The sequence below is a fragment of the Rhinoraja longicauda genome, chromosome 35 (genome assembly GCF_053455715.1).
Source record: "Rhinoraja longicauda isolate Sanriku21f chromosome 35, sRhiLon1.1, whole genome shotgun sequence".
NCBI lineage: Eukaryota > Metazoa > Chordata > Chondrichthyes > Rajiformes > Arhynchobatidae > Rhinoraja > Rhinoraja longicauda.
In genome coordinates, this window is record NC_135987.1 from 1,123,489 (window position 1) to 1,140,614 (window position 17,126).

General features: G+C 45.9%; 1 non-coding gene across 1 annotated transcript; it reads right to left on the reverse strand.

Annotated features, from left to right (window-relative positions):
• Positions 1-3,869: 3,869 nt before the first annotated feature.
• Positions 3,870-4,033, reverse strand: LOC144610122 (U1 spliceosomal RNA). The gene has a single exon (XR_013549398.1). It is a non-coding gene; the product is annotated as a U1 spliceosomal RNA (small nuclear RNA).
• Between the last annotated feature and the right edge of the window lie 13,093 nt (positions 4,034-17,126).

Below are 17,126 nucleotides of genomic sequence, written 5' to 3' on the forward strand. Positions count from 1 at the left end.
TGGGAATCAGAAAAAAATAAGATTTAGTCGCATTACCCTCTGTCTGGCAATGTGTTGAAGGGTGGATGGTAAATGTAAACACGAAATAGTAGACAGAGATAAGGAAGCTTGTTTTCCTCTGTGCGTAGTTACAGTAGACCACCCGGTGCTTATAGCACAGAATTGTTGCAGTAAATGGGGGGCTTATGATTGATTCGGAGAGGGGAATATGGAGTGGTACGATTAAAAGGTGAAGTAGAATAATGTCAGGATGACCTTGTATTACGTTTGACTTGCATTAATCATCTCTTGTTGAATAAGATTGACATAAACAAAAAGTATGTTATGACTAATGAAATAATTTGTGCCCATGTAGTAGATAGTAATAACAGGACGAAGTATATTTTCGTATAGTTGTATCGAATAAAAAACAAAAGTTGTTTACTGCATAATATAACTGGCGGCTAAACCTGCTGTGAAGTCAGTGAACTGGTGAGCAGTTAACTGCCGCCATCTCTCCATTATATCATGCAATAAAGTCTCTTGAAGTCTCCGCTTTTCATTTTCCTTTAATTTCCATCTAAATTAATTTCCTCCATAGGTCTATTGTGTACAGTTCTACTCGCCCATTATAGGAAAGATGCGGAGGGTTTGAAAAAGGTGCAGTGGAGGTTTGCCAGAATGCTGCATGGATGAGATGCTTTTAGCTACAGGGAGAGGTTAGATAGACTTTGATGCTTTTCCCTAGAACGTCATAGGTTGAGGAGAGATAATATAACTTTCTTCAATTATGAGAGACATAGATAGGATAGATATTCAGTCTTTTTCCGACGGTGGAAATGTACAATACTAGAGCGAGTCACTATATCTGAGAGGGGGAATGTATAATGGAGATGTGCGGAGTGGGTTTATGTTACGATGACGGTAGTGAGTACCTGGAGCCCATTGGCAAGGGTTGTGGCGAAAGCAGATACAATGGTGGTATTTAAGAGACTTTTAGACAGGCACAATGAAGGGGCTAGAGGTATATGGATCATATGAAATCGGGTATCTTATGGGCCGAAGTCTCATGTGCTGTACTCTTCCAGGTTCTATGATTTAGCACAATGAACAGATACAAGAAAAATTGAACCGACTGCCTGAAATGTTTTAAATGGCATCCTATTGACCAGGTCAGCGGAGCTCACAGAGGAAATGAGCCATTAATTGTAGTGAAGGAAGTTGAAGCAAAATAATACACGATTGCACGGACTCGTAATACAATATATAAATGTCGCAGAACAATATTCACAGAATGTATTAAATTGGGAAATAAAATGGGAAATGTTGTTTTTGGGTGAGTTATAATCACGAGGTGCATGTCTCGGGAGCGGTCGCCCTAATGAGCGTCAATGATGAACGTCAATTAGAAAATTAGAAACAAGCACCGATTTGTTCAACAGTCCAGAAGTAATGTCCGCTGGGTTATGATTCCATTGTCCCTTTAGCCTTTTATTTCCATTATAAATAAGAGCACAGTTTAACTTGGTCAGACATTGTTACCTGTATGCATGCAGTGCCGAAGAAGAAATGCGAAAGTTACTATTTAGTTTCGGAGATCAAGTCTCTTTTTTTTAATGCAATTCTGATAGCAGTTGGAACACCCTGCGGATCAACGACAACTTGTGAGGAATGATTGGAAGGCGCTGAGAGATGTTGCTATTTGAATTTGCAAACGAATGCGGTATGAGGCAAAGGAGGAACAAAATGGTTACAATCACCAGGTTAAACGGAGAGGGTTGGTGTAAGTAACTGGGCAATGTCTATTAGCGGACGGCATTCGTCTGTACCCCAGGATACTGATAATACCTGTCCTGGAGTTGCTGAACAAAGGAGCTCGACATCCCTCGGAACTAAACCGGCTGTTAAGAATAGATACACAGATAATAGCTGCAGGGGTAGGCCATTCGGCATTTCGAGCCAGCACCGCCATTCAAAGTGATCATGGCTGATCATCCACAATCAGCACCCCGTTCTTGCCTTCTCCCCATATCCCTTGATTCCGCTAGCGCCAAGAGCTCTATCTCTCTTTTGAATACATCCAGTGAATCGGCCTCCACTGCCTTCTGAGGCAGAGAATTCCAGAAATGAATAACTCTCTGAGTAAAAAGGTTTTCCCCATCTCAGTTCTAAATGGCCCACCCCTTATTCTTAAACTGTGGCACCAGGTTCCGGACTCCCCCAACATCGGAACATGTTTCCTGCATCTAGCGTGTCCAATCCTTTAATAATATTATGTTTCTATAAGATCCCCTCTCATCCTTCTAAACACGAGTAAATCCCAGTCGTGTCATTCTTTCATCATATGACAGCCCCGCCACCCGGGAATTAACCTCGTGAACCGACGCTGAACTCCCTCAAGAGGAGAATACCCTTCCTCAAATTAGGAGACTTAAACTGCACTCAATACTCCAGGTGCGGTCTTACCAGGGCCCTGTATAAATGCAGAAGGATCTCTTTGCTCATATACTCAAATAGTAAGATTAAATGAGAACTTACCAGTTCGAAGTTTGATCTGTATTTTATGAGGAGTTACGATGAGGGACTACGTGAAGACCCCGTCCAGCACGCATGCGCGACATTCTTCAAAGCAGCGGTGTGGATTCACAGAAAAAACACAACGATTGAAATAAATATAGTAAAGAAAAAATAAGAACTTGATTACCAGTTGATCTGTATAAAAAAGGGTGGGAGCGGAGGGCACGTAGTCCCTCATCGTAACTCCTCATAAAATACAGATCAAACTTCGAACTGGTAAGTTCTCATTTAATCTTACTATTTTATTTCGGAGTCACGTGAGTGACTACGTGAAGACTTCAAAGCTCTGTGATTCCGAACCGTGTACCAGCTCATGCTTCACTCACTGTCTGAAGACCTTAGAGGGAGGAAGTATGTTATCGCGATCAAGAAACCTGTTTGTGAACAAAAAAGGTTTATTAATGACAACAAAAAACAGAGAGCTCCCCAGGGCTCAAATTAAATATTATCTGCAGACTCTAAAATTCTGTCTGCAAATGTAGCAGGTTGCGCCAGCGGTTTATTATAAAACCTTTGGAAAGTTCTTTCCGAGGACCATCCTGCTCTGGCCAGAGTATGGTCAATAGGCACGTCCATTTGACTAGCCGCCGACGTAGATGCAGCCCTGGTGGAGTGAGATTTGTAAACATTCGTATTGACTCCCGCGGACTTAAGCACCTGCTTGAGCCACCTTGAAATGGTTTGGCTCGTCACCTGACCATGAGGCTTCTTGTGGCTTATCCATAAGGCTTTTTCTCTCCCTCTTAAGTTGTATGTTGTGTCTATGTAATTGGCGAGGTGGTCTTGGCACACAGCCGTGGTTCAGATGAATATGCCCAGAACTCCATGACTGGAGGCGTGGTACCTGGTCTAGTTTGTTTGACCAGTCCCTGAATATGGAATGTGAAACAGTCCAATGACTCTGTCATGCTGTCCAGCCTCAGAAGGTGGAGGGATTGTACCCTTTAAGCTAACACTAGTGCCATGAGCATGACTGATTTCAGTGTAAGTTGTTCCAGCGTGAGTGCCCTGGGCGGTGGCCATCCCCTAAGGTACGTCAGCACAATGCTGACATCCCAGATCTGAGTGTACCTTGGTCTGGGGGAGTTAGTATTAAAAATGCCCCTCATGATTTTGATTACTAGTGGATGGGACCCCAAAGCCAGTTGTCCTGCTGCTGGAACCAAATAAGCTGACAACGCACTCCTGGCTGTATTTATGGCGCTGTAGCTGAGTCCTTCCTGATGTAATCCAACCAGGAATTGCACGACACTGGTGGGTGTCGCTGTAGTGTAGGTAGTTCCTGTTTTGGAGCAATACCGTTCCCATTTTAACAGGGGAGAGCGCGAACGCAGTCCCCCACTATCACAAATTTTGCAGTCGAGTATCCCGCATTTGGGGACATCGCAGGCGTCAGCACACCCGAAGTGCAATGGGATAGCCTCGTCCTGGGAAAACCTCCTGAGTGATCAAGGTATCTCCCCTGCCAGGTAAGTATTCCTTATATTGGTCAGGTATTGTCTCCTGGTGGACTCCCGGTGGGATGCGGTCATCATGTTGATGGCGTCCTCAGACAGTCCCAGGCCCAGTAGAGGTCTTTTTAGAATCTGCAAGCCAGGAGATTGACTCTGTCATGGCACGGGTGACTGATGCCTGACACTGGGTGGATTAATAATTCCGGACTGCTGGGGACGGAATCCAATTGAATCTTCCGTAATACCCGACTGATGAGGCAGAAGGGAGGAAAAGCATAAAAGAACATTTTCCCCCAATACAGCGTGAATGCATCAACTGCTGCTGCCTCAGGGTCTGGTTCCCAAGCGACATACGTTGGTACCTGGTGATTCAGCCTGGATGCAAATAGATCGATATCTGGTGTGCCATATTGCTTTGTAATTTCGGCAAATATTTTGGGATTTAACATCCATTTGATGTTATCGTTAAATTTGCGTGACCTGGTGTCTGCCACTGTATTTTGCTACCTGGTAGGTAAGCTGCTGATAACCAAGTATGTCTTTCGACACACCATTGCCAGATTATGTTGACCAATTTATCACACGATATTGACTTTATACCACACATGTGGTTGATATAAGCCACCACCGTGGTATTATCTAATTGCAACCGGACATGTGCATGATGCGTATTAGATGCATATGCTTTTAAACCATAAAACGCACCCAACATTTCTGAATAGTTGATACCCCGTGTCTGTAGGCAAGATGATTCAGAATTAGTCCATCTGCCCCCTGTGCTGGATAGCATGTTAGTTGCTCCCCAGCCCAAAGCACTGGCATCCGTTTGAATGGTTAATACTGGGTTGGTGATAATTATGGGACTGGAACTGAGGCTAATGTTCCTTGTCCACCATTGTAACTCTGTAATGGATTCAGCAGTTAAATACATGGCTCGGTCAAAGTGACCTGAGTTTTGCTTTAGTGCGTGCACTTTTGTTCTTTGTAAATTTTGGTAGTGCAAAGGCCCAAATTGTACAGCTGGAAAAGCTGCTACCATTTTACCAATAACTCTAGCTACCTGCCGTATGGTTGGCTGACGTTTATGCATTAGTTTGTGGCATGATAGTGCCAATTGTGATGCTTTCCACTTTGGCAGAGTTACAACCATGCGAACAGTATCAATCGTAAATCCAAGATAGTCCATGGTAGTGGACGGTGTAAAATTGGATTTATCTGGATGTATGACAAACCCCAAAGTTTCAAACAAACGTTTGGTGGCTGCTACTGCCAAAAGAGCTGTCTCCAAGGTTTTCCCTACTATTGAAATGTCGTCTAAGTACGCCATGACTATATGCTTTTGTTTTCTCAATAATGCCAAGGCGGGTTTTAAGATTTTAGTGAACAACCTTGGAGCGGAGGTTAGTCCATTTGGTAAGGCTTTAAATTGCCATAGCTGTTTCATCCAGATAAATTTTAATTATTTACGGTGTTCCTTGTGTATGGGTACTGAGTAGAAGGCATCTTTTAAATCAATGCCTGCTAGAAAGTACCCTGTAGACACAAATTCCAAAGGTTCATTTTTTGTTCTTTCAATGACACCTTTTGCTAGTAGCCTCACAAGTTCAGCTTGACCCTCTTGTTTGTCTTTGACTGAGAGGGTGAATACCCTTTGGGGTATGTGCTGAACTGGCGGAATGTTTTCATGAACAAAGTCAATTTTGTAGCCATGAATGCAGGTTAGTATGTATTTGTCATTAGTGATGGTTTCCCATGCATGCAAAAACAAGTGCAATCTCCCCCCTGATAGTATAGAGTCCCTACTGCTCATATGCCGAAAGGTACCAGACCCACCTACCTCCATGGTGATTGGTGTTAATTCTTCTTCTGCCTCTTCGCTGGACGATGAGGTGTCTGCTGGGCTGTAGAGGGCTGCTGTTGACGTTGATGTTGTTGTTGGGGGGTGGCGCATTTTCCATGGGGTCCGCTCTGGGCCCTGGCCTAAAAAAGGCTTACGGGGAATGGTTGCGGACCCCGAGCTTTCACCAGTCCCATATGGTGGTCTATGACTGGTGGACGCCGTGAGGTACTGCCGCCTGGGTTTGTTAGGTCTGCTTGGTCCCAAACCTGCCCTCACGAGACCAAAGGTCTTGGATTCTTCCTCTAGGTCTTTCACCTTTTTTGGGAGATCCTTTCCAAAAAGCAGAATTGGAGGTTCTGAACCCGGTGTTTTGCAGAGTCCCGCAAACTTAGGGTTGAGGGCAGGCTTGATAATTTCCGTAAACCATTTATTTGGTATTGAGTGGTGCACAGCAGAGCTAGTGTATCTTGCTGATTTGTGGAAATGTCCACACCATCAATGGACCGAGCTTTAAGGATTTTCTGGAGCTTCAACTCCAGGTTCCTGATGTTCTGCCCCAAATGTCCCCAAATTTGGCTGTTTTCAGCTGGTACATTTAATGATGTACAATTTTTTGGGGCTGTGTATAGTTCAAGAGCCTCATTGACCACCCGTTCTTGTAGGGGTTTTGAGGACAGGTGGTCAATGCTGGCTGCAAGTTTCGGCTCTAAAGGCCGACCCCCTCGTGGAATGTCCACGTAGCGGTTGACCACACCCAGCAGCTCTTCCTGATCCTGTACACTCTGCGTACTCCGGACATCTTCAGCCAACAACCCCTCTTCTTGACCAGCCCAGACCTGGTCGCCAATGCTGCCTTCAAAAGAAGGTGAGGCAATGGCCAGTGCCCCTAAAGGGCACTGCGGGAGTGCCTGGGCGATCTGGGCCCTCCCTTGGCGAGTCTGCTGCTGCTCTCTCAGCAGATCTCGCTGGAGCATTTGCTCCATAAGCCGTTCCATTCGGCTTAGGCGGCTGCCAGTGCCGCTGTATAGCGGGGTAGCATCTTCATCCGAATCGTCGGACACTACCGCCCGGTTCTGGCTGCAGGTACCTCCAGCTCGCTGCTCAGGCTGCACTAGCGGTGCTGGGCTCGGCTCGGTAGTTTGCCGCCTCTTGCCCCCCCTCCAAAGAACGTTCCTCAACGGAAAACGAACGGGGGCGAGTTGCGAGTTTCTTCCCTCTGGTCTGGAACATAAAACAGACAACAGAGGAAATACTCACGGCCACGGTAAACTTACCTGTCGGCCCGACTTTTCAAATTGTAGCGGGAGCACCTTGAACTCCCGTTCGTCGCGCTGTAGCTGCTTGAACGCTAATGTCGCGCATGCGTGCTGGACGGGGTCTTCACGTAGTCACTCACGTGACTCCGAAATAAAATCCTCTCGTTGTGAAGGCCAACGTGGCATTAGCTTTCTTCATTTCCTGTTGGACCTGCACGCTTACTTTCAGTGACTGATGGACAAGGACACCCAGATCTCATGGCACTTCCCCTTTTCCTAATCTGACACAATTGGGATAATAACCTGCCTTCCTGTTCTTGCCACCAAATTGGATAACCTCACATTTATTCACATTATACTACATCTGCCATGCATCTTCCCACTCACACAACCTATCCAAGTTATCCTGCGTCCTCAAAGCATCCTCTTCACCGTTCACACTGCCACCCAGCTTTGTGTCGTCTGCAAATTTGCTAATGTTACTTTTAATTCCTTCATCTAAATCATTAATATATATTGTAAATAGCTGCGGTCCAAGCACCGAGCCTTGCGGCACCCCACTAATCACTGCCTGCCATTCTGAAAGGTACCCATTAATTCCTACTCTTCGTTTCCTGTCTGCCAACCAATATTCTATCCATGTCAATACCCTTCCCCCAATACCATGTGCTCTAATTTTGCACACTATTTTGGTATGTGAGGCTTTCTGACAGTCCAGCTACACTACATCGACTGGCTCCCCCTTATCCATTTTACTTGTTACATCCTCAAAATATTCCAGAAGATTCGTCAAGCAAGATTTCCCCTTCGTAAATCCAAAGTGTCTTGGACCGATCCTGTTGCTGCTATCCAAATGCGCCGCTATTACATCTTTATTGATCGACTCCAGCATCTTCGTGATGTGACGAAACAGACAAAACTCTCTCACACTGCTGGCCATTGAAAGATTTCCAGTTACCAGTTGTATCCGGCTGATATTAATGCTTTGGCAAGTTTCCATTCGATGCATGCCATGAGGTTAATGCGATGGAAACCAAATAACTGCCGCCAATACGGGTGAGAACGGCTGAATACGCGACAGATATCCCTTGTCTGGCAGGATTTGCAGATGGGTCTGCATGACAACATCTTCACTTGTGCTGTTGTCCACTTTTCACTGATGAGAGAAAGAGAGGGGGTAAAGCGTGAAACAGAGATAGTGAGAGATAGATAAAGTAGATTTTTAGAGTGGGGTGCGTTACTTGGCGCGCAATTTAAAGCCGATCCCATTGGACACAAGAAATCGTCTTGAAATTTTACGGTTTAATCACTCTCAGAGTTTTAGATTCGTTTTTTATTGTCACGTGTACCGAAGTATGATATTTCTTACCTCAGTTATAATACCAGGCTTTGTTTTGCAATTTCAACGGGCACTGTATTTAGACATTAGACAATGGACAATAGACAATAGGTGCAGGAGTAAACCAGTCGGCCCTTCGAGCCAGCACCGCCATTCACCGTGAGCATGGCTGATCATGCACAATCAGTATCCCGTTCCTGCCTTCTCCCCATATCCCCTGAACCCGCTATCATTAAGAGCTCTACCTAACTCTCTCTTCAAAGCATCCAAAGAATTGGCCTCCACTGCCTTCAGAGGCAGAGAATTCCACTGCTTCACAACTCTCTGAGTGAAAAAGTTCTTCCTCATCTCCGTTCTAAATGGCCTACCCCCTATTCTTAAACTGTAGCCCCTGGTTGGGGACTCCCCCAACATCGGGAACGTGTTTCCTGCCTCCAGCGTGTCCAATCTCTTAATAATCTTATACGTTTCAATAAGATCCCCGCTCATCCTTCTAAATTCCAGAGTAGACAAGATATTTATCGTTCGTAGTAAGTTTATCTCTTTGATGGTTTTAATCACCCTCTCACATGTACTCTCAAAGTCAGGCCGCTACTCATGTCTTCGAGAGTTGGTGTTGGAGTTGATGTTGAATTTGAAGAACCGTGAAAAAACAGAAACCGTTGTCAAACGCTGACCCTCAAAACACGAGCAAAGACAAGCGTCCATCAAATTACGCCAATTTTCTACAAGGCATATCTCTTACAATGTTCATTGTGTGTCCCACATTTCATCATGGATTCCTATTTCAATCATTCACAATGAACCTGGTGGCGATTATGATCCTATTCCACAGGAAGTACGGTCTCTCCAGATGCATCACTCGTTACCTGATGGCCATTGCGACGGCGGACCTCTTGATGACTGTCTGCAGAGTGGTATTACTCTGGGTTGCAGGACATAATTGGCGAAATTCTGTCTTGCTCTACGCGCCCGTGTGTCAGTTGATTCATTTCATGGGTGCCGTGGACGTATACTGTTCACGGTCGCTTTCACATTTGATCGCGTTGTGGGCATTTCCATTCAGATTTCTGCACCTACAGAATTGTGGGTGTGTCTCTCTCTTCTGTTTGCGACTGGGCTGTGGAATCTCCCAAAGTATTTGGCTGAGAGCGCCACCTGTGCGTTCACCACTTACCGGAAGAGAAGAAACGAGACCACCGCTAAAATGCATTTAAAATACAGAATCGCTGACACCACCCTACCCTTGTCCCTCCACCCTCAGAGTAAAACGTGAGGATAGAATTATGAAGAAGGGTTTCGACCAGAAACGGCACCCATTCCTTCTCTCCAGAGATGATGCCTGTCCGCTGAGTTACTCCAGGATTTTATGTCTACCTTCGATACAATTATGAAAGTGGCTATGCATTCAGATGATTAGTTTGATTAAGCAATGAGCCGCGAGAACCCTTCGTAGAATTGTCCTCTGAGAAGGGGTGAAATCCGCAAAGATTTTGCCAATGTTGGAGTGAGTTCTGATGCTTGCGGACTATAATAATCTATTTTACAGACAGGAATGCGCTGGAACGTCCACCATTTCTGTCTGCTCTTCATGTAACTCATCTCCAAAAACGAAGATTTTATCTGGTCCATCCAATCCATTCCGCCCTGCACCCAAGACCCCCTCATACATTATTAAGCACTTCAAACAATTCAATTCCTCGCGCCCCCTCCCCCATTGCCTGACCTTTAGCATGCACGCCCAGCATCCTTACACATCCATTACTCACCAGGAAGGTCTAAGAGCACAAGGGTTATTCCTTGAAAGTAGAACCACTCATTGCACTAATATTCTCTACGCCTGGTCGAACTTGTTCTCCCCTTCAACAAATTCTCTTTTCATTCCTCTACAATTCTTCGTTAAAGCTGTAGTCAGGGGCACTCATATGGGCCCCAGCTATGCCAAACGTTTTGTCGTTATGTCGGATATTCCTTGTTCCAAACGTACACTGCCACCATCCCACATCTCTTTCTCCGCTACATCGACAACTGCTTCAGGGCTTCTACATGCACCCATGCAGAACTCGGCGATTTCATCGACTTTATTGTCTTCCGCTCAACACTCAAGTTCGCAAGGGTTATCTCTGACATCTCACCACTTTCTCGATCTCTCCATCACTGGTGTAAATATTCGATTGTCCTCCACTGCAAACCAACTGACTCCCCATAGTTATCTTGGCTGTACCTCCTCCCACCCTGGTTCTTCGAAGTACGTCATCTCCTATTCTCCTGAGAACATCCAAAATATCCTCTTACTTTGTGTGTCTCAAACAAAAGAGAGAGAGACTGCTGTTGCTGGAATCTCAAACAATGTCGACGTTCTGTAGCCATACAGCACATGTGGAGGGGCTGACATGCCGACGCTTCAGATTGGGATCTGATGTCTTAGATGTATCCATCAACCCTGCAGTATGCCACTCTTCCACCCCCCCCCCCCCCCCACTAGGCTGAACAAGAATATAGTTCTTCCAGTCCTTACCTTTCACCTCCCAAGTCTGTGCATCTTATATGTTATTGCCGACATTTCCGCCAATAGCCACATTTTTCCAACGCCATCCCTTTCCAGTTTCGCAAAGACCCCTCCATCCGCAGCTCCTTGGTTCACTCATTCCTTCCCATTGAAACAATCCACTCTCCAGTTAACATCGCTCTAACCGCAGGAAATGTAACGCCTGTACGTTACTTCTTTTCTCACTTCCGCCCAAGCAACCTTTCCAGCTGAGCCAGTGGTTCACATGCAATTACGCTAATCTCGTCTAGTGCCTTATATGCTCCCGATGTGAGGTCCTTTACATTGTTGAGACTATGCGACCGTTTCACCAAATACTTGCTCTTGGCCTGCTGGATATCACCATTCCTGTCCATTTCAACTCCCATTCCCATTCCCATACTGACCTTTCTGTCCAGGGCGTCCTCTATTGCCAAGTGAAGCCACTCGCATATTGGAACAGCGGCCCTCGATATTCCGCTGAGCGAGATTACAACCCAACGCTGTGAACATTGAATTCCCTAATTTTAGGAAACATTTTTCGCCCTCTCATTACTGACCCACCTGAATGCGCACCAATGCTCCCACTATTCCGCACGCGTTTCCCCTTCTCTCCGTTCACTTGCACCTATATCCGTTCCCATGGCTTCATATGTTACGCTTCGTGTCACCTTAACCTTAACACGTCGTACACAGGATGTCGGTGGTAGAAAATAAATTCGGTTCAAAGGGGAGGGGGGGGGGGTGGTGGTGTCGATTAGATAAAATCAAAAACAGATATAAAAGGTGATTTGATGTGATCGTGGCCGCTTTGGACATGAAAAATTTACGGGCCATTTTTTATCTACCGCTTTCATTCAGGCGAGAACGAAGGCTGAAATGAATCGTAAATCAATATATCTTCAGATGCGGTCTGAAATTGTTATGGGAGATATCACCCAATGGAAGTTACATTAACAGGCTCCAAGAAAAGTCCGGACGATTATCCGGCACATGTTGCTGAAGGATTCCGTTTCGGGAACCCCACAGAGAAACGGTGCAGTGATTTTCCAGGCAAAATATGACTGATCGTAGTAATAATTAAAGTGTACTTTGTGTCTTTTCCGCCAACCAGTGGAATCGTGTGGTCCACACAAGTTCAGATACATGATTATGAAAGATTTTGATTCAACAATTCAATTGGCATGAAATGTCTTTACGCACGGGTCTTGAACCAATGATCTCACCGCCTTCTTTCTGGTGTTTCCATACTACGGAATGGAATTATTCATTCTTAAATTTATTATGTTATATATTATAATATGTTATCTCATTATTATGATTATTCTTTTAATTATCTAATCATATCCGTATTTAGAATTGTAATCGAACTATCGTCTAACATTTTAATTCCCAGGAATAGGCTAGTTCTGTACAATCTCCCTTTCCTGCTCGGTCAACAGGTTATTTTGGTATTCTGTGAACGCTTTAGCAGTAGAACCGAACAAGTAATTCCCCCTGCAGGTTCAGTTTGTTATTTCTCACGTAGCACTTCGAGCAGCGAAATTCCATAACCGTTCCAAAGGATCCGCAGGGAAAACAGCAGGACAGATGCATCGGTCCCTTTCTAAATTCCCAGCTTTGGTGAAACCTGATATGTGGCTCCTGGCGGACCCCATTTGCAGAGAGACATCCAGCAACTTTTTATTCCGTAACACCGGTCCGACATTCTTGCCGGCTTATTACCATTTACCCATACACATTTACTCATTTGAACGCAACTGTGATTGTTTCCATGTTCTCAGATTCAATTTTTGTAGGTTTATGTTGATTGTTGAAGGAAAGTACAAAATCAAGGAAAGTGCAGATTTTACGTTTGATTCTGCTATCATCGAGAAATTATGTAATTCCCATATGAACATAAACAATATCTTAAAATTGAGACAACTTGTTTGCACTGGTGACTGGCTCAAAGTAAACCCAGCTTTTGCATGTCGTTTATCGTGGTTGAAATTAATTGAAGTATAAAACTTGATCCAGTCCAGATTAGTAGTATCTGCGGATAGGGGTCGAGGTCTCATTCACAGCGCACCATATTGGAAATGTAATGGACAGGTAGAGTTGCGTCATTCTAATCTGCGTATGCATGCGCGCGCGCGCGAGTGTGCGTGTACGTGCGTGTGTGCGTGTGTATGTGTGTGTGTGTGTGCGTGTACGTATGTGTGTGTGTGTGTGTGTGCGTGCGAGTGTGTGCGTGTATGTGTGTGTGTGTGTGTGCGCGCGCGCGCGAGTGTGTGTGTGCGGGTGCGCGAGCGCGAGTGTGTGTGTGCGTGTGTGCGCGCGCGCGAGTGTGTGTGTGTGTGTGTGTGTGTGCGCGCGCGCGAGTGTGTGTGTGTGCGTGTGGGTGTGCGTGTGCGCGCGCGCGAGTGTGTGTGTGCGTGTGTTCGTGTGTGTGTGTGCGCGCGCGAGTGTGTGTGTGCGTGTGTGCGTGTGTGCGCGCGCGTGTGTGTGCGTGTGTGCGCGCGCGAGTGTGTGTGTGCGTGTGTGCGCGCGCGCGTGTGTGTGTGCGTGTGTGTGCGCGCCAGTGTGTGTGCGTGTGTGCGCGCGAATGTGTGTGCGCGAGTGTCCTATGCGGGGTGAGGGATGCGTTGTTGGGAAGGGCATTAATACATTTGCTGGAGTTGGGTACACAAGGATGCCTACCATGTAGCGTTGTGAACTTATGATCAATCCCTCTCCGCTTCAACCCGCAATTCAATCTTGCCTGCAACACCCGTACCCTGGAACATTAAGATGTCAGCCCTCCACATCAATTAACCAGGGTTCTCCCATGGCTGTGATGTCTCAGTCGCACAGATCTAACCGCTTTAACCGTCAGGCTCCAGCATTGAAAAAATAATGCAATTCAAGCTGACCATCTTTCGCTGCTCACTGCGCGCTCGTACCTGTCCTATTTACCGAACTTGCTGTCATTGAGTCTCCAGATTTTTAGCCTCTTTCCTGCCTCACTTCTGCATCGGATCCTGTCCTCCTATTGATATATAGTAAACCCTCCTGCATAGCCCTAGCAAACGTGCCCGACAGAATATTGGTCTCCCTATAGTTCAGGTGGAAACTATCCTTTTTGTACTCGTCAGCTCTGCCCCATAAGTTATTCCAAAATTACAAAATTCTGAATTCCGCCCCTGCATCCTTTCCTCAGCCGCACATTCGTCTATCTTACCTTCCTATTCCCATTCTTCATAACATATAGCATCGGGGGTAACCCAGAGATTATTACGCATTAGTACCTGTTTTTAAGCTTCGATCTTACACTCTATATTCACTCTCCAGGACAAACCCTTTATCCTACCCATGGCATTTACGCCGTTATGCACGGACCTGGATCCTCACTCCTCCCTTTTAGAATATTACTAGACCAAGTGGACCCGTTGGGTCCAAACCTCTCCTGCATTGTGAGCAACACCCCGTCCTCCCCTTCACCCTCCCCCTCACCCCTCACCCCTCCCCCATCCCCTTCACCCCTTCACTTTAGAATATTATGTCACCGTTCCCAGACATCTGGTCTCGGGCTTCAGGATGGCAGTAAACCATTCCGGAGACTACTCTTCTGCCTTTGAATCTCGTTTCTGTCCCGCTAACTAATGTGTTTCCAATTAACGTTGCTTTGTCTCCCTTCATGGTTCTCCATTGTGTCTCTGACGTAGGCTAATATCACAAATCTAATTGCTGCTTTCGCAATTTCAACAACTCGGCTCCCTCAACAGGCTCCAAAAATGGTATAGATGTTTTGAGAGGAATGACCATAGGAGATTCATGCACCTATAGTCAGTCACCTACATCCTGTTTGCATTATACTCTGACCACCTCGCTCTATTGGGCTCCCATTCTCCCAGACGACCCCGAAATTTTCCAGCCGCAACTGCAGTTATATAGAAACCTCGAAACATAGAACATAAGTGCAGCAGGAGGTCATTCGGCCCTTCGAGCCTTAACAGTCATTCATTGTGATGATAGCTGATCGTCCACAATCAATAACCCGTGCCTGCGTTCTCCCTATATCCCTTGATTCCACTAGCCCCCAGAGCACTATCTAACTCTCTTAGTTGGTCGCACCTCCCGCGAATGTAGTCCTGGGGGACAATTTGAAGTCTCCTTTTCTTCCCACATTCTGCAGGCGGGCATTCCAAAGCCATAACAGCTATTCTTGGGACTTCGGGCAATCAAGCTATTTACGACTTCACCGAGAAGATGGAAAAGTCGAACGTGAATAAGTAGACTGATCGGCATCTTTCTCGAGTCTTCCAGCCTTCTTGATGCAATGAACCACGAAGATGCAGAGAATGGAAGGAAATGACGAGCCTGTTATAGACTGTCATAGGCTAGACTGTCATCTGCAGAACCTCACTCTGCATGTTCAGGTAGCACGCAGCGAAGCATTTGTCAAACCCGGCGAATGTATACCCCATCAAAATATCTTCTGTAGACCCAGCTGGGGCTATTATGCGTCAGCACCTCATTGTAGCAGTAGATTGTAAACAGTTTCGCTGCATCCCTAAAAATCTACGACAAATAATAGAAATAAACCCCTCGAGTCCGCGAGGCCCCGGGCGCAATATCATGCACATGTGCATTAGCCCGGTACAGATCATGGAACGGAAAGGCTATGAGTTAGATTAGCGCATCAATGAAGGACAGGGGCTTAGAGGTGGAGTGAACAATTAATAAACAACAAATCCTGAAAGTGCAAAAGGTGGTTCCGCGCTGTTGTGCAGGTTGGTTGAGTAACTGTAGATCAGTGATCAGCGAATTAGGATAAACCATCGAAGCCGTGCGGATGGGACAGATCACCATGGAACTGGCGAATTACGGATGTGGGTCAGTGAAATGTTTCAATTTTATCCCACTTTCATATCCCCCTCACAAAGAACAATTTACGGAAACCAAATAACTTACAAACCTTACTCGACTTACAATATCGTTGGAACGTGGGAGGAAACAGGAACACGCGGAGAAACCCCACGCAGCATAAGGATCACGTCCAAACTGTGCGCAGACAGTCTCCATAATCAGGATCGCACCCGGGCCTTGACGCTGTGAGGCATCAGCTCTCCGCAGCGCCACTGTTTTGATTTCGCTCATCCTCCCCAGAGTTTCTATGACTTTTCACCCCACCAGCCACATCCACCGACGCTTTCCTCACCTCCAACTTGATCTCATCGTTAGCCACATCTTCTCATCTCCACCCGTTTCCACATTCAGTAGAGACCAATCCTTCCCAAAGATCTTGGTTCACTCATCCCTTCCAACCCAAAATATTCCCTCCCGAGGGACCTTCTCCAACCGAAGGAGATATAGCACCAGTCCACCTGCTCCCTCGCCTCCATCTAGAGTTCTCCTTCTGCACCTATTTTCTATGTTTCTGTTTCTATGTTTCTTTCAGGCGAGACAGAGAACCGCATGCACCTCCTCTAAACTCATCTGCTTCAGCTGGTGTTCCGATGTGGCTTCGAGTATATGGCGAGACCAAGCGAAGACTCAGCGACAATTTCCACGAACACTTAAACAGTCCGCCAAGGACTACCGGGTCTCCGGTTCCTAACCATTTTCGCTCCCCTTCTCATCCCCACACTGAACTCTCTGCCTTGGGCCTTCTCCATTGCCAGAATGATTCAACACACGAACTGGAAGAACACCACCGTATATGTTGCTGGAGTAGCTCACAGTCCCACGGTATGAACATTGAATTATTTAATTTTATGTAATCTCTAAAACAATAGACAATAGACAATAAAAATAGATAATAGACAATAGGTGCAGGAGTAAGCCTTTCGGCCCTTCGAGCCAACACCGCTATTCAACGTGATCATGGCTGATCATTCACAATCAGTACCCCGTTCCTACCTTCTCACCATACCCCTTGACTCCGCTATCTTTAAGAGCTCTATCTAGCTCTCTCTTGAAAGCATCCAGAGAATTGATCCCCACTGCCTTCTGAGGCAGAGAATTCCACAGATTTACAACATTCTGACTGAAAATGTTTTTCCTCATCTCCGTTCTAAATGGCACACGCCTTATTGTTAAACCGTGGCCCCTAGTTTTGGACTCCCCCAACATTGGGAACATGTTACCTGCCTCTAATGTATCCAATCCCTTAATAATCTTATGTTTCAAT